The sequence below is a fragment of the Culex pipiens genome, chromosome 2, assembly GCF_016801865.2.
Source record: "Culex pipiens pallens isolate TS chromosome 2, TS_CPP_V2, whole genome shotgun sequence".
Taxonomy (NCBI): domain Eukaryota; kingdom Metazoa; phylum Arthropoda; class Insecta; order Diptera; family Culicidae; genus Culex; species Culex pipiens.
The window spans coordinates 69,905,051-69,928,013 of NC_068938.1; the positions used below are offsets into that span (position 1 = coordinate 69,905,051).

Sequence of the window (22,963 nt, forward strand, 5' to 3'; positions counted from 1 at the left end):
GATTCCCCGAATAACAACATAGAAAAGCAATAATCAGGTTTTTCCTTCCTCCGCCAACTCCACGTTCGATCGAATACCTTTTGCTCTCGGTTTCAGCCAGCTTCCGTTCCTCTCATTCTTTTTCGCGGGTTGATTCAGCACTTGTGAGTCAGCTCAGCTGTTGCGCTACCGACCGGCCGACATCGGATCAACCGCAAGCAGCCTCTCCTGTCAACGCCGGCCGGAGTCAGTGAGCAGACCAACATTAGGAGGCATGTCGCTCGGTTGCACCGGACCAAATTGCACTGTCAGACAGACAGACACCGCCAGTGCGGGGGCATTGACACACATCGATTTCGATGTTTAAACTTCGAGCTATAACCTCATTTTCTTGGTAAATGGACGTCGGATAGCCGCGCGTCGACCACGCACATTCTATAGCCCCCGAACGTCCCCGAGAGAGGTAGCACAACTTGTTCCATTGTGTGTTTCCTCTTGCGTTGGACCTGAACCAGCACCGTCTGATCGGGGCCGGTATATCTCAATGTTGGAGTACAACATGCATCGGGCACGGGAGTGGCGAACTATGCGAAAACCCATTTGTAAGGCTTCCTTCGCAACGATTTTGTTCATGGTGGTCCAGCGTGCTGTTCTGGTGTTTGTGTACTGCGCGGCGTTTTTAAGGTAAAGCTTTTATAGAATGTAACAAATTGATTTTGGATTCAAGTTGAACCGATACAAATTACTCAATGTTTTCTCAATAAGTTTTTAAAAGAGAAAAAGGTTTCTAGCAAAACAAATTACATGATTTGTCTAAAATTTGGAATAATGATGTAAATTTTAGGAGAAAAATTGCTTTGCTCTAATAGGCACTTCCGTAATACGTTATTGTTATATAACTGTTTACGAAGAAATAGCGGTTTAAAATTTTAGTATTTTCAAATATAAGTTTGAAAGTCGAATAGTTACCTTAAAAAACTCAAATTTCACAATATTAAAACTGTATTGCTATATCTCAGCAACCAGTTGTCGCGTCAACAAAGTCTTAATAAGGAAATTGTAGGAAATTCACAGCTTTTCGATATTTTTCAGTGATGTTTTTTTTCTGAATGAAATATTTTAAAATGAAATAGTAGTTTATGCAACAAGTTGCAAAAAGAGGATTTTTTCAGCACGAGTCGTACATTTATCCAACGAGGTTCACCGAGTTGGATAAATACGAAGAGTGCTGAAAATATCAGGTTTTGCAACGAGTTCCATACAACATTTTTTGCAATTCCAAAAAACACACACTGAGTGAAATTGTATGTCAAATTTTCATGTATTTTGTCAATAAATCGTTTAAATCAAAAAAATGTTGAAAAATGTTACTTTTCGAAACAAGTGCTGAAAAGTTCAACTTTTCAGCACCCATTTGAGTGCTGAAAAGTAGATCTTTTCACCATTTATTTTGAAAAGTGTTGCTATTCGATTCTGTTATTTTTGGTACAGAAAAGTAGGCTATTTCGTCGTTCAAGAATGACAGGAAAAGTAAGAAGTTTCACGACGGAATTGCAAAAACAATGTTTTTTTACTTAAAATGCCAAAAACTTTAAAACGGTGTATTTGCTAAAAAATATTGATTTTACATATGAATTGAATCTTACAAATTTTGAATAATCGTATTTTCTATGATTGAGAAACTCAGCCTTTTTATATTTCTTGATTTGCCTGAAACTTTGTAGGGACCCATGCCCAAAGAAGCCATCGTGCGTATAGAAAAATATGACATCTGTCCAAACAAAAACAGACATCTAAATACTCTTGAATCTGTATCATAAGAGAGCGATTCTAGCTCAAATCGTGATTTTTCCGGTACCTTTGTACCCGACCCTCTCCGATTTCAATGAAACTTTGTAGTCATGTTATCCTAGGCTATTTTTGTGCATATGATGCCAGTTTCACTCGATACTGGGATTTGAGAAGGGCATAAGTGTTTTAAATGTTTGTGTATATCGTAATTTAAATATTGCTGTATCTCGAAGCCGTTGCATCTTATAAAAAAGTGGCCAAAGACAAACTAGTAGGGCTTTCTGCAAAAAAAAAAAAATACAATGAAATAAAAATACACTTTAAGTTTGAAAAGTTTAAAAAGTTTTTAAGTGATGTCACGATTTTTTTTTCGTTCAAAATATTTGAGGAAATAGCCTTAGATGTTACAAAAAGACTCACGAAAAATGTAGTATGGTATGTCTAACCTAAAAAATATAAAAATCATTTACTGAACTGTTTTTTTAAAGTGGTCTAAACGTAATTTTTTTCAAAAGCTGATAATGGGAATCGATTCCCCACATTAAAGTTTCGATCTTGACCATTGTCCTATGTCCAATCCTTGTGAAGATACAGCGGTTTTATGAATAAAAATGTTGAAAAAATAGGTTTTTTGGTGGTTTTTGGCAACTTCTGTAAGGCAGACTTGATTTTTCAGTCTCGTAAATATTTTTACCGGAAAGCTCGTCAAATTTCCCATAAGTTTGTACGAGACTGAAAAATCAAGTCTGTCATATAGAAATTGGCAAAAACCACCAAAAAACCTATTTTTCAACATTTTTATTTATAAAACCGCTGTATCTTCACAAGGGTTGGACATAGGAGAATGGTCAATATCGAGACTTTGATGTAACGTTGTCTGGGAAATCGATTCCCATTATTGGTTTTTAAAAAAAATTACAGTTTAGTAAATGATTTTATTATTTTTTTAGGTATGCATTTTTCGTGAGTCTTTTTGTAACATCTTAGGCTATTTTCAAAAACAAAATTGAACGAAAAAAAAAATCGTGGCATCACCTTAAAATTTAACTTTTAAACATAAAAACCTCATAGAAGTGGCGTGTATTTTTATTTCAGTGTATTTTTTTTGTAGGAAGCCCCTACCAGTTTGTCTTTGACCACTTCTGGAGTTTTTTTGTGAAAAGGACCATTAAACCAAATTTTCAATGTTTGCTTTTTGGGTGTTTTTTAATACCCCTGACTCAAGGCGGTTTTAAAAACACCCAAAAAGCAAAAACTGAAAATTTGGTTTATTGGACCTTTTCAAAAAAAAAAAACTCCAGACTTTTTGATACGATGCAACGGCTTTGAAATACAATAAATTTTAAATACAAATATATTTAAGTAACTTACGCCCTTCTCAAATGTTATTTGCTAGTACAATTGGCTCCATATTTTGTGGTAATGGGTAGGATATGGGCCTAGGATAACATGTCTACAAAGTTTCATAGAAATTGGAGAGGGTCGGGTACAAAAGTACCGGAAAAATTCACGATTTGAGCTGGAATAGCTCAAGAGCGGAATTTCTGATGAATTTGCTGTCTTCGGCAAAGTTGTAGGTATAATAAGGTAAATTCGGGGAAAAATAAAAAAAAAACTACTAATACCAATAAATAAATAATTTTAGAGAATTGAAAAAGACGTCTTCTGAGCCCTAAAGGGTAGAAAATAAATGAAATAAATTTTTCTGAAACAAATCGTATTTTGTGGGAAACTTTGAAAATATGGTAAAAAAATCACTTCCTCTCTTAGATGCAAAATTGGATCAGAAATCAAAAAGTACTCTACAGAAGTTTGATACAGTACACCTTTTTCGAGGTAAATCTACCTAAAGATTGGCTTGGCAAGATTTTTTTTAATGTTTGGGTTTGTTGTCGAGGTCTGGAAATGTTTTGTTTAGAAAATTTACTTTAAATTTGACTAAGAAACATTAAAGATATGTCCTCTATTTTTTTTTATCTTTAAGATAAAGCCATCAATCATTTCCAAAGAAAATTCAATTTTGCGAGTTTTTGCAATTTTTTTTAATCAGCATATCGACACCGTCGTGCTAAATTGTCATATGTCGCTTTTCGGCGTTCCGAGAAAAACACGTTTTAATGTTTGACCTTGAATAAACAAAAAACGAGAGCACGTAATGTAAACAATAAAAAACACGTCTTGTTTGGTTGACCATTCTGTGCATTATCCTGGAGTTTGGTTGCTGGTGTCCAGAGTTATAATTGAAAATGTTTACGCTAGTCGAGCTTGTATCTGTGTCAAACGCGTTCTGACCTGAAATCCCTTTGGCCACTTGTCGCACTTACATCAATTTTCAGGCTGTGTCAAGATAGCGCGACAAGATTGAAACTTCTTTCATTTGAAGAGCGACAACAATGCACAAATGCTTTTCTGGTTTTTATTGAATATCTCTGGATTGAAATCGAATTTTGGGGATCTGTGAAGGTCAAAAGGTGAGGCATTGTGCACAAAATGGCGTTCTTAACTCAATTTGGTCCAAAATGCATGTACGACAAGTTAGCACGACAGCGACGATATGCCGGACCCTTCTTGAAGGCCCTGAAGATATTTTTGATCTTAATCAAATGTGTCTCAAAAGTTATATTGTTTTGTGAAGCAATCGTTGACTACCTGGTTGGCAATCATTGATTAAGGATTGTTTTTATAAGCGGATGTAAGCGTATGATTCTGGGTTCGTTTCCCATCTGCTGCAACCTTCCATCGGATGAGGAAGCAAAATGTCGGTCGCGGCCTTGGTTGTTAGGCCGTTAAGTCATTCCAGGTGTTGGAGTCGTTTCCATGCCATAAGTACAAACAACACACCAAACCAAGCCTACTCCGGTGGAATCGCTGGCGGCGGTTGGACTCACAATCCAAAGGTCGTCAGTCCAAACACTGGGGTGGAAGGTTCCTTGGAGTAAAAGAGGTTTGGGTGCTCTCCCCATTCAAGCCTTCGGACTCCTAGGTTCGAGCAGAAACATGCAATAGAGACCACAAAAGACCCGGGGGTCGTTAATGTGGATGGTTTGATTTGATTTGTTTTTATCCAGGTTTTTAAGCGAAGATGGCGTTCGAAATGGTGAACGTCTGAAATGTCATAATCGCGCAGTAACACCAACATTAGAAGAAATGTGGCTGTCATGCCATGATACACTTTTTTCGTGATGTTGGTATCACCGCGTGATTTTGACATTTCGGGCGTTCATCATTCGAATGCCATTTTCGTTTAAAACCCTGGATAGCTTTACAAGGAGGAGGCAAATCTATACCAAAAAGTATCAATACGTACAGATTTTCATTGCTCTTTTCCTGATCTTTGTATTTTTAAATTATTTCTTCCTAATGCAATTTTGTTTACAAGAGCTTTTCGTTCACTAAAGATAACAAATAAACAAATAAACTTGATTTTTCCAAATAAGTTTCACTTCTTTTAAACATATTACAAACATTTTCAAACGCAACATTGTATCGATTAGATCCCCACAAAAAAACCTGTCCCGCTCGTGATACCATTCATGAATTCCATTCCGCGTTTCGACAAACATCCAGCAAGTGTCTCCTTCTGGCCTCTTCCGAATGCATACCTTCTGAAAGAGGGTATTCCGATGCCACTGTTTGCACTCGTGAATTCCAACGGGAGGGGGGCCACAATGAGTAATGAGAAAAAACGACCTCACATGCAATGAAATTCTTCTGGAAGAAACGTTCCCGGCCAAAGCCCTTTTTGCAACCAGATTCATGTTTTCATGTAGCTGGACGAGGGGGGGAAAACCTGGGGAACACATTCTCATGACGTGAAGACAGTTCCCGTCCAGAACGTTGTCGTCGTCGTCGTTTTACGACATTCGCGAACTCATTCGTTGGTTTTTCAGTACTCTTTCACATATATCATCCAATTTGGCTTATTGGGCGCAGAACATCAAGCTTTGGGGCAGCCGAAACGGTTCATTTTTATTCATCGATTATGCCGCGGCGTTTTTTTTTATTGACTGAGACAACTTCGATTCGGAGGCATACACATTTCAAAGAACGCGTTCTGGTGGTCCTTTCGCGGTGGGTCGTAAAAAAATGTTACTGAAAACATTGGAAAATCTCTGTTTTTGATATATGTGCTATTTTAAGCCCGAATCGACCTTTTATCACTAATTGATAGGCAGGGGAGGGGGACTAGAGAGGCGTTTTATGGGTATTTTTTTCTGTTGGTGCGGTCTGGACTATGTTTTGGACCAAACAAACCGATTATGAGAGGGGCTATCGCAGCATAGCGGACTTGGTCGAAGATGATTAAATTAAATTAAAAGTGCCAGTTTGGAGGAAAAGAAGCTATGGAAACGTTGGGTGTGGTTTCGCTTAAGACTTTTTTTCTTCTAATGAGCAACTTTATTATCATTCGATTAGATGGGAGGTCGAACGGATTTCCAGGGAGGTGTGATTCCGAATGGGAGGTTTCGCTAGATGAAACGAACGGATTCTTTGAATTTGCTGTTAGATAAGTTGGTTTGGATTAGAAGAAAAATGAAATAATAAAACAGTTTAAGATGTTATGTAAAATGTTTTTTTGTTGAATTTCAAGTTTTTTTTTATACCGGATGTAGAAATGAAATGGTAATAATAGTTCAACTTACAATCTCTATTCTTTACTTTAGTGAAAGTCGTCCAAATCGTCTTTCAGTGACAAGCAACAATGTCACCAAAGCTGCGATCTTCGATTGCCATCTAAGATCGGGAATTGAGATGTCCCTGTCAACCCTTAACTGCTTCCTGGGGCACTTTCAATAAATTTTCAACCATTTAACGAGTCAACCATTAACACCACTCCTAACGACGAAGCGTGGCGGAATTTCATAATCGGGGCACTTATCCCGGTAGCAAAAGTGTCCCCCTTTAAGTACCAGCACGCGTGGACTGAATCTTTGATCTTGACGGTTGTTGCGTAATTTTAATAGGCTCTATTCAAGTTCTACTTTTTTCTCCTATTGGTGGCAAAACGGAGGGGAGCAATGCTGCAACCCATCAGTAACGTATTCAGAGTAGTACAGCACGGTGTGTTTGAATTTTATTTTAAATACATTGATAAATTGTTTTATAGTGTTTGATATTTAAACATCGTTTGTGCTTATTAATTTAAAGTTATTTTACCAATTAAAAACAAGCAAAATTGTTTTGATAACTTTGACTGCGTTTAACAAAAGTCTCATAATTGGCCGGCAATGAAATTATAGGGAAGTAAAGTTTGTGACAGACTCACATTTCTTCCAAATATTTTAAAAATTGTCACACTGTCACCCATTGGCTACCACACACATCTATTGTGGTTCGTCAGACAACTAGGTTGACTTGCGGTCTTCGTCGTCGTTGATTGATTGAAGCATAAATGGACCGATCCGGACGGACGTCACCAGCCGCACGACACGACACAACTGGAGTGCGCGTCAGACAGTCAGTCAGTCGTCGGCGATTAGAAAAGCCGCAATTTTCCGCGACTTGGGCAATGCATGTGTGTGCGTTTGCGTGAATTGCATTGTGTTTCAAGTTTTTTCCAGATGACGGTTTGCCAGAGTGGGGAGAGATATGTGCTGCTTGATATCCCGGCAATTCGTGGGAAAGTGTAGAAAAGGTGAAAACATGGCTGGTGGAAGTTGGCTGGCATTTGAAACTTGTTATAAAAGTTTTAAATTCTTGTAGCTGTAAATATTTTACTTCTCAATTTTTTACGTGAATTTTGCTTGGATCAGTTATTGTCCAGTACTTTACTAACTTCATTGTCAACAGTTTATCACCGCAGACATGTCCTTCAGGCACATAAAGCATCACTTTAGTATCTCCATAAACCTGCCTATATTACCGGCTGTCCTTAGTACTATCAACCCCGTCACCATATTTGGCCAAAACCAAGAAACGCACTCCACCAACAATGTAGTGTATCCTTGGCCGAGCATAAATTTTTCGATCATGTTTTTTCACTTCATTATCATGACCGTGGTCCACGTGACCCATTCCCGTCGTTCGCATGCGGTACGGAAATTTACCTGTTCAGAAACAGCAGCAGCAGCAGCAGCAACATAATCAACAGCCGTCCATTTGCATGCAATTGTCACATTTTCATCCTGAGAACTTCCAAGTATAAGTTGGGGAAATACTCTGGCAACTTAGTTGTGAAACTTATGATTACCAAATAAGATTATACAATGACATTTAGAGGAACTATTTTTAAAATGATATTATTATTTCACAACATGAAAATTTAACTGTTTCAGTGTGATCTTTTGTCAACGTTGTTTTTCCAATTTTGAACAACAATGTTGTCAATTTTGAACACAATTACTGCCAAATTTAAAAAAATGATGACGATTTTGGAATAATGTTTACAAATACGGCAACTTAGAGTTACCGGATTTGCTTACAGGATTTCTATCCGTGTATGACGTCGAAAGACAAAAAGTCGAATGGGCGAATGATCGAATGAACAAATGGAATGAACAAAAGTCAAAAGTGGACAAGTGTTCGACTGGACAAAAGGGCAAAAGCTTTTTATATATATTTGTTTAAATAGTCTGGCTTTGTTTTTAAGAATGAAATGACTTACATTAATACTGCAATTAAATGTTTTTTCAGGTTCAGATAAACTCAAAAAATGGTTTGGAAGTTATTCTATTAAAGTTAGTTTTTTAAATATTTAGTTTGGAATTATTAAATATTAATAATTATTAAAATTACTATTATTATTAAAATAATAATAATTATTAATATAATAATTATTTATTGCATTTTTTTGACATTTGATCTTTTGTCCATTTTCAACCTTTTCTCCATTCAATTTTATGTTTTTCGACCATTTGGCATTCGAACTTTTGTCCATTCGACCTTTTGTCACAGAGGCATCGCATTGTTATACGTCATTATGAGAATATACAAATTGACACCAACCATGTAAAGATAATTTCTTGAATAATAGTCTTACTTTAGAAATGAAAGTATCAGCATGATTTTAAATTCAATAACCATTCTAATTAATTGTATTTAAATGGTTGTTGTCTATTTGGGATATTAAGCAAGAACTATTTAACAGTTTTTTTTATGAAAACTGTCTTCAAATTTTGGTGATAACTTTTATATTTTCTATTATATTTACAATATGGTAAGACTACACAAAAGCCAATTGATTAAAAAAAACACCACTGAAAAACAAATTTTTGCTCAAAAAAATATTTGTTGAGCCAAAATCTTTTTTTTGTTCATGTTGTTTGCACAATCCATTATCTAAAAAATCTAATTTAATCTAATCTAATCTAATCTAATCTAATCTAATCATTCGCTCTGCAGCATTACATTGGCGTTCTCGATTGCAAACGTACAAATAAATCAAATTCACAATTTAATACTTCAAAACATTGTTATTTATTCATCGCTAAAAAAATCTTCAAAAACTGTACATCGTAGATTCATGAGAAGCCTATAAAATAAAAGATATTGTAAAGTGTTACACTGCAATTATTAGCCTGTTAATTTTAACTAGAGATATGTCAACAATATTGAGCAATTGCTGATATTTTTCAACGTCTACATTACATTGATAACAAAAATTATATAAAAATTTAACTTCGGAGAACCATATTTGAAAAAGTGGATAATTTATTCTTCATACAAGTTAACCCTCTACAACCTAACCGCGCCTTTAGACGGGCTTCGAACGGCGGGTCAAATTGCCAGAAATCAATTTTTCAACTGATTTTTGATCTTAAAAAAGCATTGGAAAGAAGAACTCCTAAAATTATAATACTAGAAATAAAACAAGAAAAACATAAAAAAAAACAAGAAAAGTAAAGTTTTTCGTAGAACAAAAGTTGCTCAAAATGACCTCCTGAACACAGGAAAAATAAATATTTTCGAAAAAAAATTGGCAGTAGATGGTTCATCTGAATCTGTGAGAAGCTAAAATTTCCTTACCTTAAAATTCATTTCGAAAAGTGTTTATTGTTCGAAGGAAATATTTCGTTGAAACTTAAAACTTTTTTAGGACATAAATTCATCATTTCTCAAATAAAAGTCAGCAACAATGCTTTTTGAATTGATTCCTTTAAAAAATAACAAAAACCTGCAAAATTGGTGGGATAAACGTTGAATTACATTCCGACCTCAGCCAGAGTCGAAGGACAAAAACTATTCAGAATAAATGGAGTGGAATTAATCACACCAAAAGAAAAGATATTGTTAAAATATTGTTTGAACCCCTAGTAAAAACAGTTGGAAATCCATTTGGATCGAACCTGCCATAGGAGTTTTGATAACATTTGAGACCCTAATGAAGCCGTCCATCATTTTCAAAAAAAATTAATCATAACTTTAAACAGCTAATTTATCGAATATTGACATTAAAATGAATGATACTCTGTTCTAAAAACATTTTTGTTTCAAAATTTCATAATTTTATGATGCATTCATTGACGTTCTGGTTGACAATCTTTATTTGGTGATGATTGCCATAACAGTAAATACAGTGGAAATTTATTTGTTTCAAAAAACTTTCAAATTTTAATGTAATTTTAAGTGCAACCAGCTGAAAATAATTTAAAGTGCATTCCTCTGCATTTATAATCATTTTTAATATGATTGAGTAAATTCAAAAATATGTTGATTTTATGTGATTTTTCATTTTACAGTACCGCAAAAAAAAAAGATTTTTTTCTGTAAAACCTAGAATTTTTAAAAACAAATGACTACAGTCATCCCACATATTCGGAACACCCACAAATTCGGAACACTATTGTGCTAATTTGTCAATAGGATGCAAAATGCAACTTTTCTGCCGTCCCTGCTATTTTTATAACCTTTCTTTGGACATTCTCTTGCTATTTTACTAGTAAAAATAGTACTTTTGAACAAAAAACCTCATTTCAAGACTATTTTATCCAGAGCAGCGAAACACTGCCTCCATATTGCCTGTTTCATAATTGTGGGATGTTATTGTGCCTCCCACAATTATGGAACACCTGAATTTTATTGATATTTTCACAAAAAAAGTTATCAGATCATGTTTAAAACATCACTGAGCTTGAATTTTATTGGTTTCAGAGTGTGAAGTCATTTTTTTGTAAAAATGTGTACTCCTGAAATGAAAAAAAAAAAATTGTTTACATCGTAAGAAAAAAGTGTTCCGAATTTGTGGATTTCAAGGGTCAATGTTTTTCTTTAAAAACTTGATATAAAACGTAAAAATGTACAGCAAGTCTATACATCAATCGAAAGATCGCAAGAAAAGCTTTCACATGAAGGAAAAAGCAAATCATTATGTTCAGTTATCGATCTTCTATGGTTTGTTGAACATTGGCAGATCTGTAAACTGTTCCGAATATGAAGGGTGACTGTACTGTATAATGCATTTTCCATGCCTTTTTTCCATTGAAATGTTAAAATTTTTTCTTTCTATATACTTTTTTTTGTCATAGAAATAGTATTAAAATCCAGCTAGATTTTAACGTTTTCTTAGAATAGCTTAATGTTAAAAGATATAGGTAAACAAAAAATAAAACCTTTACAGAGAACTCTCCAGTTGCAAAGCATATCTTTGCGAACTGCCAACTCTCGACGTACACGATCCGTCCAGGCATCGTGCGAGAATCCCCTCGAGCCAGTAATTAACGCCACTAAAGATCACTTTTCTTCGCGTGATCCTCGCGAGTATGTTGCTGACACAGATTCGCAAATGTTGGACCTTATGCAGATACCTTTTTACTTGTGGATCCTCCCCGCCATCACCCAGAAGTTGAAGTACACTTCTTCTTCTCGTAGAAGGTAGAAGCAAAGAAACGGCATGACCGGGCGATTTTTCTTCCAAGCCACTTCGTCTGATCTTTTGACAGTCATTAAATCCTCGACGCGGCAACGACGACGGTCCAAGGTGGAGTGTGCTTGCACTTGCACTTGGAATCAACCGGCCAAGTGCATCAGATATGGTCGAAGAAAGGAAAACCGCCACTCGGGCCAGACAGACGAGACGTCGACTGATGACCACCGACTGCCAGACACGAGGGCCCAGGATCGTCCGTTGGGAGTAGCAGCAGCAGCAGCATTTCTGGGTCAACGGAACAGGTCTCGCGAGCCCGGCGGGGGGATTTCGCTGTCCCGGGACAAGTGTCTGGAGTGAGTGAAATTTTGTGGTGGTTGTTGGTGTTTTTTTTCGGGAGCGAGTTTTTCCAGGAAGGGATGGGTGAGTTTTGGAGTTTGAAGTTGATGAGAAAATGCGCTCACAATGAGCGTGACTGAAAATTTTGTATTTTAATTTATTGTGAATTCGTTTCAAGCCAAAATCAGGGAGCGGCCGTGGCTGACTGGTTACGGTGTTTGCTTGGTAAGCGAATGGTTCTGGGTTCAATTCCCATCAGAAATTTGAATTGATGAATATGAACCAAAGTCGCTCGAGGCGGGGTTCGATCCCCGTCCTTTGGATTGGTAAGCAAAAATGCTAACCACTAGGCCATGACGACTTGGTGAGCATAAACTGGAATTAGGAATACTGTTACAACCAACCCGCAACGCCTTTCGAGGTGTATCCTAGGGTTCTACCTCTCCGACTAACATTGAGTCCAAAACCTCCCTACAAACATCTATACCACTAAGATGACGTAGGGGTCCTTGCGCACTTTAGATAGGTGTTTACTAACGATCCTCCCCATCCCTGAGGATAGCTTGGACCCGGCCCGGACCCCCTTATGCCCTGGGTTGTATTACACACTCATTAAAAGATGAAGACATGGTATCTCCCGTGTTGGATTATTGTTCCGGATGAGGGTCTAACATAACCACACCAAACAGTGGGATAAGCGTTGTGGAGCCTTCCGGTGGTGGGGCGTCCTCCAAATGCTAATGCTAATGCTAATGCTAATTCGTTTCAAGCCAAAATCATTCTCTTATTTAGTGTTACAAGTCATTTTTTACCTTCCCAAAATACAAAAATTATTCAATGAAACTCTTTTGTTTAAAGTGGTCTACAACGATAGAACTAAGTAGGGGAAGGTGGGGCAAGACGACCATATGGGGCAAGAGGAACAATCGCTCGTACGGCCGTAATTTTTACAATTTTGATTATTTCCAGTATGAGGAATTGTTGCTAGCACTGCAATTAGCTAATTCTACTACCACATAACCGCCAAAACGACGTAAACGCCACGGAGCATAAGATTTAATGAAGTTTTTTTCAAACCCTTTGTTTTCTTATAATATTTGGAAAGTACAAAATAAGGCTTAGGGTTCGTTTTAAGGCTCATTTTATCAAAATGCAATTTTTCCTAGATCAGTAGTGTCCCTACCAATGACTTGCACCTATTTTAAAGTATGATTTAACTTTTGGTTATTTTTGTTGAGAGTTTTTAAAAAATCTTGTTCAGGTGGGGCAAGTGTACCATATGCATTTTTAGTATGGAAAAAAAATACGAATTGCTGCAACAACATATTTTATTGGAAAATAAATACATAAACGTTCTTAAAAACTGGAAAACAATTGTTAAAAAAATTGTCCATGCAAAATATAGTGATATTATGAAAATTTCCCTTTTTTCATCAAAGTAATTTTTTTTTTCGTAAAAGCGATCAAATTTTTAGTAACATACTATTATTTAATCTAAAAATGAAAGAAATATTTCAAATACATCCTAATCTGATGTATCTAAGTGATAACAGTTCAATTGTTAGCAAATTAACATGTTTTTTCATGCATTGTTCCTCTTGCCCCAACGGGTTGTTCGTCTTGCCCCACTAGTTGAGTAGAACGTACGGAAAATAATTTTTTTTAAATCATTTTTTTCGCATTAAAAACAGGATTTTTTTAAAACTTGTTCTATCAAAGTCTTAGTCAAGACCTGAAATAAGATGATAATTAAAAAATCCGACAGATTTTTAACGTTTTTGATTGGTTCCAACGATCATTTCCTTAGCTTGTTACACTTGCCCCACTTTCCCCTACAACAGTAAAAGTGGACTTTATGTAAAATTGCCCAGTTAATAGATTCCGTGCTTGGTTTATGAAAACTTAGATGTTTAGACCTATTTTCAAAAATACGATGTTGTTAAATGATTTTGAAGATGATGAATCGAGCGAAAAATTACGTCAAATTTTATTTGGTTTTTGACCACTTTTTATTACTTATTTATTATTTATTTATGTAACGTTTTCGAGTGCAACTGGCTCCATATTCACAAAAATGTCTTTCATAAGCCTTGGATAACATGCCTACAAAGTGTAACTGATATCGGAGAGGGTCAAGCAAAAAAGTAGTTTTTTCGACTTTTCAATTTTCAACTTGATGAAAAATTCAGCGAAATTTGGCGATTTTCTAGAACAAAATTAATTTTTGTGACTTTCAAAATAAATCACAATTTTTATTCAAAAATGGTTATTTTTTCTACAAAATTGCCAAATCTGCACCGTTTTTGCTCAAATTTTCACTTGAGGGTGACTTTGAAAACTCGAAGAGAGAAGTTTATCGATTTTCATACATGCCCCACCATCCCCTCGATTGTTATACAATGCCCCACCACCTCTATAACTCAAAATAGAAATTTCTATTGAATATAAATAGCAAACTAAGATGAATACAAAGCTCGAAGTTTTTTTTAATTAAAAAAATGTAAAGTACTATTCGATTGCAAATTTGATGTTGCCTTAAGAAATCATTTGTAATAATTTGTTGTCCACAGTTTCGATATTTTCCAAAAAAAAACGCTGCTTTTCAAAACTTTCTATCTCCTAAACAAGATTTACAACTTTGTCGCAGACACCATTTGTATGCGGCCAAAATTTGTATGCAAACTTGTGAGGAAAAATCAACGATGCAAAATGACTTCTTTTGGCATAGGAAAAGTTCAATCCAAACTAAAAAATAAAAATCTGGAAAAAATTGCGAAACCGTAGAGAACTACTATGCAGTAACCGTGTTTAAATTATTTTGTGATATTTTCTGTTTGAAAATTTAGGATTGCTCAGTCGATAAATTAATTTATTAACCATGCTTATTAGAACTAGAGTTTCCATCAATTATACACATCGAATCAGAACCAAACACTGAGAATTTGTACTTTGAAAGTTATTCTACAAAAGATGAAAGATAGATATTGGGGATCTAACAACACGGTAAAAAAACATCCTGAGCATTCAAGTAAAATTTATTTGAAATTATAGGATTGCGAAGATGATGTAAATTTGCTTCAAAATTAATTTCAGGGAAACGGTTACATGGCCGAAAAGGTAACTGAAAAATGCAGATCTGGCAACACTGCCATAGTATGCACAGAATAATGCTCTCGCATTCCATACACTAGTGTTCCACATAAAGATAAACTTTACAAAACGTAACTGTTACGTGCGAGATGTTATGTTATGTTGTTGATCAACATCGTCGCCGTCGTGCTAACTTGTCGTACGTGCATTTTGGACCAAATTTGACCTTTACAGATACCCGAAATTCGATTTCAATCATGAGATATTCAATAAAAATAGAAAAAAAAATCGTGCATTTTTGTCACTTTTCATATGAAAGAAGTTTCAATCATATCGTGCTATCTTGACACATCCTGAAAATTGATGTAAGTGCGACAATTGACCAAAAGGATTTCAAATCAGAACGCGTTTGACACAAGCAAAAGCTCGACTACCGTGAACATTTTTAGTTCTAACTCTGGACTCCGGCAACCAAATTCAACCAAACTTCGGGGCAATGCACAAAATGGTCAACCTAACAAAACATGTTTGTTATCTTTTACATTGCGTGCTCTCGTTTCTGTTAATTCATGGTCAAACATTAAAACGCGATTTCTCGGAACGCCAAAAAGCGATGCGCGACAAGATATCACGACTGCGTCGGACTCTAAAGAACATTACAAGCTGGATTTTTCCAGTGACTGTGGATTTTGAGTATAATATTGATTAAAAATGAACAATGTGTGAGGTTATTAGAGATCATTCAAGTTGTTGAAAAATTATCGCGATACTAAATTTGGTATTAATGATTAGCATTTGTAAAACTGTTTCACAAATTTAAACCGAACAATGCCAACCCCAACTCGTATAAAAAGCAAAATTCAAATGTCTCCTAACAGACATCAGCAATCTAGTGCAACCCGTTACAAACGTTAAACAAACGGGTAGCACATTAACTAAAATTTTCACCTGCCCCAACAATTCCAACCTACGCGCTGAAGATGGGCAGCTTCCTGTCCCTAAATCAAACAATTTTATGTAAGCAAAAAAAAAAAAACGACCAGACGACGACGCGTCCATTAGCATAAAAATGTGCCTACAAGCTGTCACAACAAAAGCTCATTTTCACTCATTCCGTCATAATCTCTCGCTCTCGCGGTTGGTGTTCCCCAAACACACATTTGAATTCTGCAACTCCGCATCCCAAGTGGAGGTCTCTTCAAGTGTGTGCCCTTTCATCTTCATCGTCGCTCTGCTGATGGGTGATGATGAGCTTAAACATCACCCGCCCCACCCCACTTCTGCCTCGTCCCTCATGAGCATACATATAAAAAAAAATCATCACACACTCACACGACTAACCTACATTTGGTGAGATGGTTCCCACTTTATTTTTCACCCGCGGTGGTAACCCCCTTTTTTCCCTTTTCACCAAATGGGCACTCCAAAATTCATGGCCACCGTCATTTCCATATTGTTCCCCCTCAAACTTCCCCTCTTTCCACCTTCAAATGCAGCGGGTTAACACGAGAAAAAAAGTGACACGCTCCAATCATCCACAGATCCACCAGAAATATTTGACAAGCTTTTAAGGGCCACGCGCGTTGCTTCCCTACTATTTTGGAGCGTTTAACCCTCGACTGCTTATTAATTGTAAAAATCTATATTTTCAAAGTTTGTAACACTTTTTATTTCAATTTATTCTAAATTCAATCTGGTTAATCTTTTGAATATTTTGAAATAACTTCACAACTTTCAAACTTTTTTAAGGGACGAGCAAACCAAGAGTTACAGTTTCCTTTCCCGGCACTCCAAAGTTCCGATGATTGGATTTCGTCTTTACGCGCCTCCACCCCCTCGATGGTGGCGTCCCAGGGGAAGGGCTAGAGTCCAGCGCGCGACGTGTGTCGTCCCGGCAAACACATAAACGACATCATTATCATAAACACCGTCGCTAATGATGCTGTAATAAAGCTTCTTTCGGGGGAAGGGGTTTCTATGCAGGCTGGATTAAGGGCGCAGCGAAAGCGCTTTCGTAGTGATTTTGGAGGTTTTATCTGACTTGAGTGTTCACGAGCAGTAGGAAAGGGAGTTTGTTAAAAAATGTAAATATTTCAAATACATAAAACACAAATGTTAAATTTTTATTGGTTTCTATACACACAAATTAGAATTTAATTTTGAAAAAAAAAAACTTGAAATGCATAGATTTTTTTTTCAGGTTGCCCTAAATTTCCGTTTTTCGGGAATTTTGATACCCCGGGAAATTGGACGATCTAAGTAGGCGTGATTGCAGGAGTGACAATTGGCCACTGGCTAAAATAACCTTTGGCAACTCGTTACAATTGTACGGTGTGTCAAGATAGCACGACCTGAACGGAACCTTATTTCTAGGCTTAGTGATTTTTCACGCTCAAGTATGGCAAATTTCACGGGGACCTAAATTTCAGAACACCCCCCTCCCCCCCCCAAGTGTCCACGTGGTTTATGGATGGTCCCAAAGCCAAATTCAACAAAACAATCTAACAATTAAAATAACTTTTTTGCGACATTTTGCCCAGTTGGAAATATTTTGAAGGATTTTATCTCACTTTTCAAAAACTAAATTTAAAATCAATTGACCAAAATAATTTAACCTGTAACGAAATCTTCAAAATTTTATTCAAAATCAGAACAAAAAACGAAAAAAAAAATTTTACTTTCGCTGGAGTTATTTACCCAAATAATCAAAAATATCGTGAACCCTGTTACAAAAATCTGAAATGTTCTTAAAAGGCGACTTCAAAGATAGAAAAACTGAATAGAAAAAAAACTAACTTATATAAATATTTATTTCATCTCGAATAAACCAAATTTAAATCTTCTAATTTCTTTAAAATTATTTTTTTCAAATTTCAAATAAAATAATATTTAACCATTACGTGTTAACATCATTTAAAAATGTCAAAAATCAAACAAAAATCAGTCAAAGAAAAAAAAATATGCTCGAATTTTTTTAATTTTGTCTTTTTCAACCAAAATATGTTTAATTATTTCGAACAAGTATATTGCGATTTTTTTAAAGATTTTTCAGATTTTTTTTTAATTTTAGTGATTTTTTTGTAGAAATAAATTAAAAGCTAACATTCATGCAAAAGAAAATAGTCGTCTTTCTCTTTCTCTCCGGTTAATGATTTAGCCGGAGGAGCAAAACAAAAAAATAGATTGAAAAATTGAATTCCATCAGAGTAAAGAAAAATAATGAGGAAAGAATTTTTTAAAAGTTTTCGCAGCTTTCACTTCTCAGTAAACGTGCTATAAATTTCATGTTCATGTATGTTTTGCTAACAATTCTTCAAATGGTTCATATCAAGCTTTCCAATTGAAAACTAATAAAATTTACTCAAAAAATTATTTTATGAATGAAATATGTATTATATTATTAACATGAGCATGAGAGACCACCCATGGTTGGGCATTTCGACGTCGTCGTGCTATCTTGTCGCACCCGCCATTTTGACGTTCCGAGAAAAACGCGTTTTAATGTTTGACCTTGAATATTCAAAAACGAGAGCACGCAATGTAAACAATAACAAACACGTTTTGTTTGGCTCACCATTCTTTGCATTGTCCCAAAGTTTGGTTGAAGTTGGTTGCTGGAGTCCCGAGTTATAATTACAAATGTTTACGGTAGTCTAGCTTGTACGTGCGACAAACGCATCCTGACTTTCCTGGCCTGAAATCCCTTTGGCTTTTTGTCGCACTTACATCAATTTTTATGGAGTGACAAGATAGCACGACAAGATTGAAACTACTTTCATATGTAAAGTGACAAAAATGCACGGAGTTTTTTCGGTTTTTGTTGAATATCTCAGGATTGAAATCGAATTCTGGGGATCTGTGAATGTCAAAAGGTGAGGCATTGTGAGCTGCACAAAATGGCGTTCTTAACTCAATTTGGCCCAAAATGCACGTACGACAAGTTAGCACGATGGCGACGATTTATGAATGAAATATGTATTATGTTATTAATTTAGAGAAGTGATTTGAGAAAATTGATGAATTTCACCGGATTTCACTGATATCTGCAAATTTCACGAATTTCCCGCTGTCCGCAAAATCGTGAAAATTCACTAACCCTACTTATTTCATATGAAAAGGCTCAAAATTTCAAGGTGTTTTTTTTTAGTTTTTGTTGAATATATCAGAATAGAAATCGAATTTTGGAGATCTGTGAAGGTCCAAATGTGAGGCAATGATAGCTTCAAAAAAATTGCGAATGCACATGCGACAAAATAGCACGACCACGACGAAATAGAGAAAAATTCGATGACTTGTTTTTAACTAAAATTGCTGTTATTGCTGTTATATCTTTGACTGTATTTTATCCTAATTTGTTGCAGATTTAAGCTGATTTTTGATTGTTTTTGCTTAAAATTAGAAAAATAAGCAAACACACAAATTGTGACTTGAAGAAGAACACAAATCAGGCAAAAAACTGAATTAAATTTAACAGATTAAGTTATTCCGGGAAGACATCCCCAAAGAGTGGGTGTCGTGGCGCAGGGGTAGCGGCTTCGGCTGCCGATCCCGATGATGCTATGAGACGCGGGTTCGATTCCCGCCTTATCCACTGAGCTTCTATCGGATGGTGAAGTAAAACGTCGGTCCCGGTTTCTCCTGTCTCGTCAGAGGCGCTGGAGCAGAAATCCCACGTTAGAGGAAGGCCATGCCTCGGGGGGCGTAGTGCCAATAGTTTCGTTTTTTTATCCCCAAAGCTACAAACAGCTTCAAATCAGCACAAATCTCACTGAAAGCTCCCGTAATAAATTTACTTGGAATCTTCGAGCCTCATTTGTTGAACGTCTGACCGTTGTTGTTTTCCGCGGCGATAATTTAAACCATTTTAAAATATTGATCACCTCCCAGTGACGATACGATTGATTCCCGGGAGAAGATTAAGACATCACCTGGAACAGCATATCGAAATTGTGGTTTCTTGATGAGTCAATGGTTCCAGATTTGCTTTTGGGAACGGATATTTGGAAATAGGTTGGCGTTTGTCGATGATTGGCAGTTAATCAGTTGATTTGGGGAAACTTGTGGGTTTCCTTTAAGGGAAAAGATAAATTATATTAAATTAAACCAGCAAAAAGGAAATCTGAACATCCCTGAACATTAACCAACAATGTCAAGTTTTGATTGGCAAAGCTGGTGAAAACATATTTAAATCCCTCAGGCTCCCACTTTGTTGTTGATACCCCCCGGATGAGTAAAAGGTGATACATATAACTTTGTTCAAATTATGACTTCAAACTCAAACTCAACATCGCTGTTCCGTGGACTCTTTCCCGACTCACTCTACCTTGATACAATTTGCCTGCCTGCCAAAGACGACCCCGTGCCGTTTTCGGTAATTAAGTCGTATTCTTTATGCTGAAACTTGGGGTGCGGCTGCGTCGACGCGTTGAGTTGACTCAACTCAGACTTTGGAGGAGCCGGAGAAGGTTCGCGTGACGTGTAAAACATAGTATAAATTATGAGGAGTTAGCCTGCTGGCGTATAAACACAACTTTTGCGAAAGTGTCTGCCTGCGAGGGTCGAGGTTGTTGAACCAATTCTTTGTCTTCGAGGGGGTCGCGAAGCCCTGTGGGAACTTGAACTTGGTTGGGCGTCCCTCCCGTAAAAAATCAACCCTGAAAATTCGGAGCTTTCACCTCAAGTTCAGCAGAATGAGATGTTTTCCTGGAATTGATCGTGGAGTAGCGCAAAGATATCAGTTGTTGTAATTACACTTCTGAAGCATGTTGTCACTTCCGACTGCAATTATGTAATTGTGGAACGTCAACTAATGGCATCGGCACAGATTCCACGAGTTTATCAAATGTTGTATGTCCAGGAAGCATTACAAAGTACATACGCGTTATACAACTACGTCAGCGATTGGCGATGGGAATAGACCTCAGAAGAGACTACTCACGCGCGTACTACCCAGTGACCCAATAGCCATAAGAAGTTGCTTGAATTGCCCTCTCTATGCTCGATGCGATAAGGAAGTCGAGGCAAACATAGAAATTCCATTTGACGGTAGTCGCGCTGGATGCTTGTTCGAAAATTGTTGGAGGTTGTTGGATATTTCTTGCTGTTCGATTGAGGTAGAGAAAAAAGAACGATTAACGATGGATAAACGGTTTATGAAAAAAAAAAACGACGAACGAACAGCTACTTTTTGTATAAAACTAAAATAACTTCAACTGTTTGGCTACTCGTTTTTGAGGGTCATGTTTCCAAAAACTTCAAGAATGGTCTTCATGGTCATGATCAGGAGGAAACATGCCAACTGTTTCGAAATTGGGTTTGAGTTCTTGGGCTTTATGCTTGAAGCCGTTTGAGGTTCTGCAAAACAATTAAACAATTACTGATATAATTATTATTACATATTACGCAAGCTAAGAATGTTTAAAACCATTGTCACAGTAATTGTATTTATCGTAGATATCAATAATGATGAACGCCGAGAGTTGTATCGTCCTACTTACAAGATAATGTTATTGTTATCGAAATACGAGAATTTTATCGGTGATAATCATCACATTTAAAGCAACTTTTTACTTTTTTTAAAATCATCTCATACTTTGGAAATATAAAAACGTTTTTTTTTTTGATAATATAGCAAGTAAAAGTACACAAAAAACCATAAAACACACTAATTTTGTAAAATTTGTAATATGGGTTTCAAACAACGCGATTTTTGGTATAGATTGTCACTTTTAGCCCTTTAAATAAATAATTAAAATTTCACAAAGATCGCATATTTTCAAAATAAACGTCTCAAAATTTTATTGAATTATTTTTAATGTATTACAATTTTAAATAACAATACTAAAAAATTTCATAAAATACCCCATTTTGTTCAAATACTCAAAAAAAAAAATTATTTGCAATGACGCAAAAATACGGTATCGCGCGAAAATTTTAATATTTTTCATACAAATTGTGATAAAGTGAAAATCGTTAAATTTGCTTCCCATAGTGTAAATTGAGTAAATTCTAGTAGGGTATTTTAACCATTAGTGGACCCCCTAGTAGAGCCGAAGCACATTTTTCACAAATTTTCAATATTTTAAGCACTTTTTCATAATCCTTTGAACAAAATAATGGAATCTGGAGTGTTTTGAACAATTTTAAGTATTTGTTTCATCAGTTTTTTTTGTTTTTGAGCAGAAAAATAGCCATTTGAAAAAAAAGTTTTTTTTGCCTGTTATGGACCCCCTTTTCCTATAGTGGACCCGGGTCCATAATCCGATTATGGACCCGGGTCCACTATAGGCAAACTGTTATTTTTATACCTAATTTAACCGATATTTGATGTTTTGATGCATTGTGTAGGTCTAATGATAGATATAATGAATAAAAGATGGATTTTGCTCACTTTTCATCATGAACAAATATGTTTTGTTAACAAATTTGGCTTTAAACGACAAAAAACCAAACAGACACTTAAACACATTTATTTCCGAAAAAGATCAGAGAAAACGTTTCAAAAACCACTGTAAACATAAAATAATTAAAAAAAAAGTAATTCTGATGCACATTTTTTCATATTAAATGCATAAATGGTTGACCAAAACTAAACAATAGATTTGTTTACAGCTGCTGATAAAACCACGCATGTTTATTTAAAAAAAATGTTTTGTAATTGATTTATTATTATAAAATATCATTTCAAACTGCAACTATGATGTTTCAGTTAAGTACCATTAACTAAAGTTTTGATTAATTATAAATTCTTTCGGCTTCAGCATATTTGGTACTTTTAACATGAAAACAGCTATGTTTATACTCATAATTGAAAAAATATGCGTTTATGTTGATTACAACAAGCATTTATTGTATATTTAAGAGAAACTTTTGCTTAAATACACAGTTTTCTTTATTTTTGTAAGTTAAATTAACAGGGGTCCACTTTTGGAAAAGTTTAGATTTTCGTTGTCCTATATTGGA

At 35.7% G+C, this 22,963-nt stretch overlaps 1 protein-coding gene across 6 annotated transcripts in view; it reads right to left on the reverse strand.

Annotated features, from left to right (window-relative positions):
- LOC120416081 (protein spire) overlaps positions 1 to 22,963 on the reverse strand; it is a 343,750-nt gene that overhangs the window by 57,655 nt on the left and 263,132 nt on the right. The gene's annotated exons all lie outside the window — the stretch shown is intronic.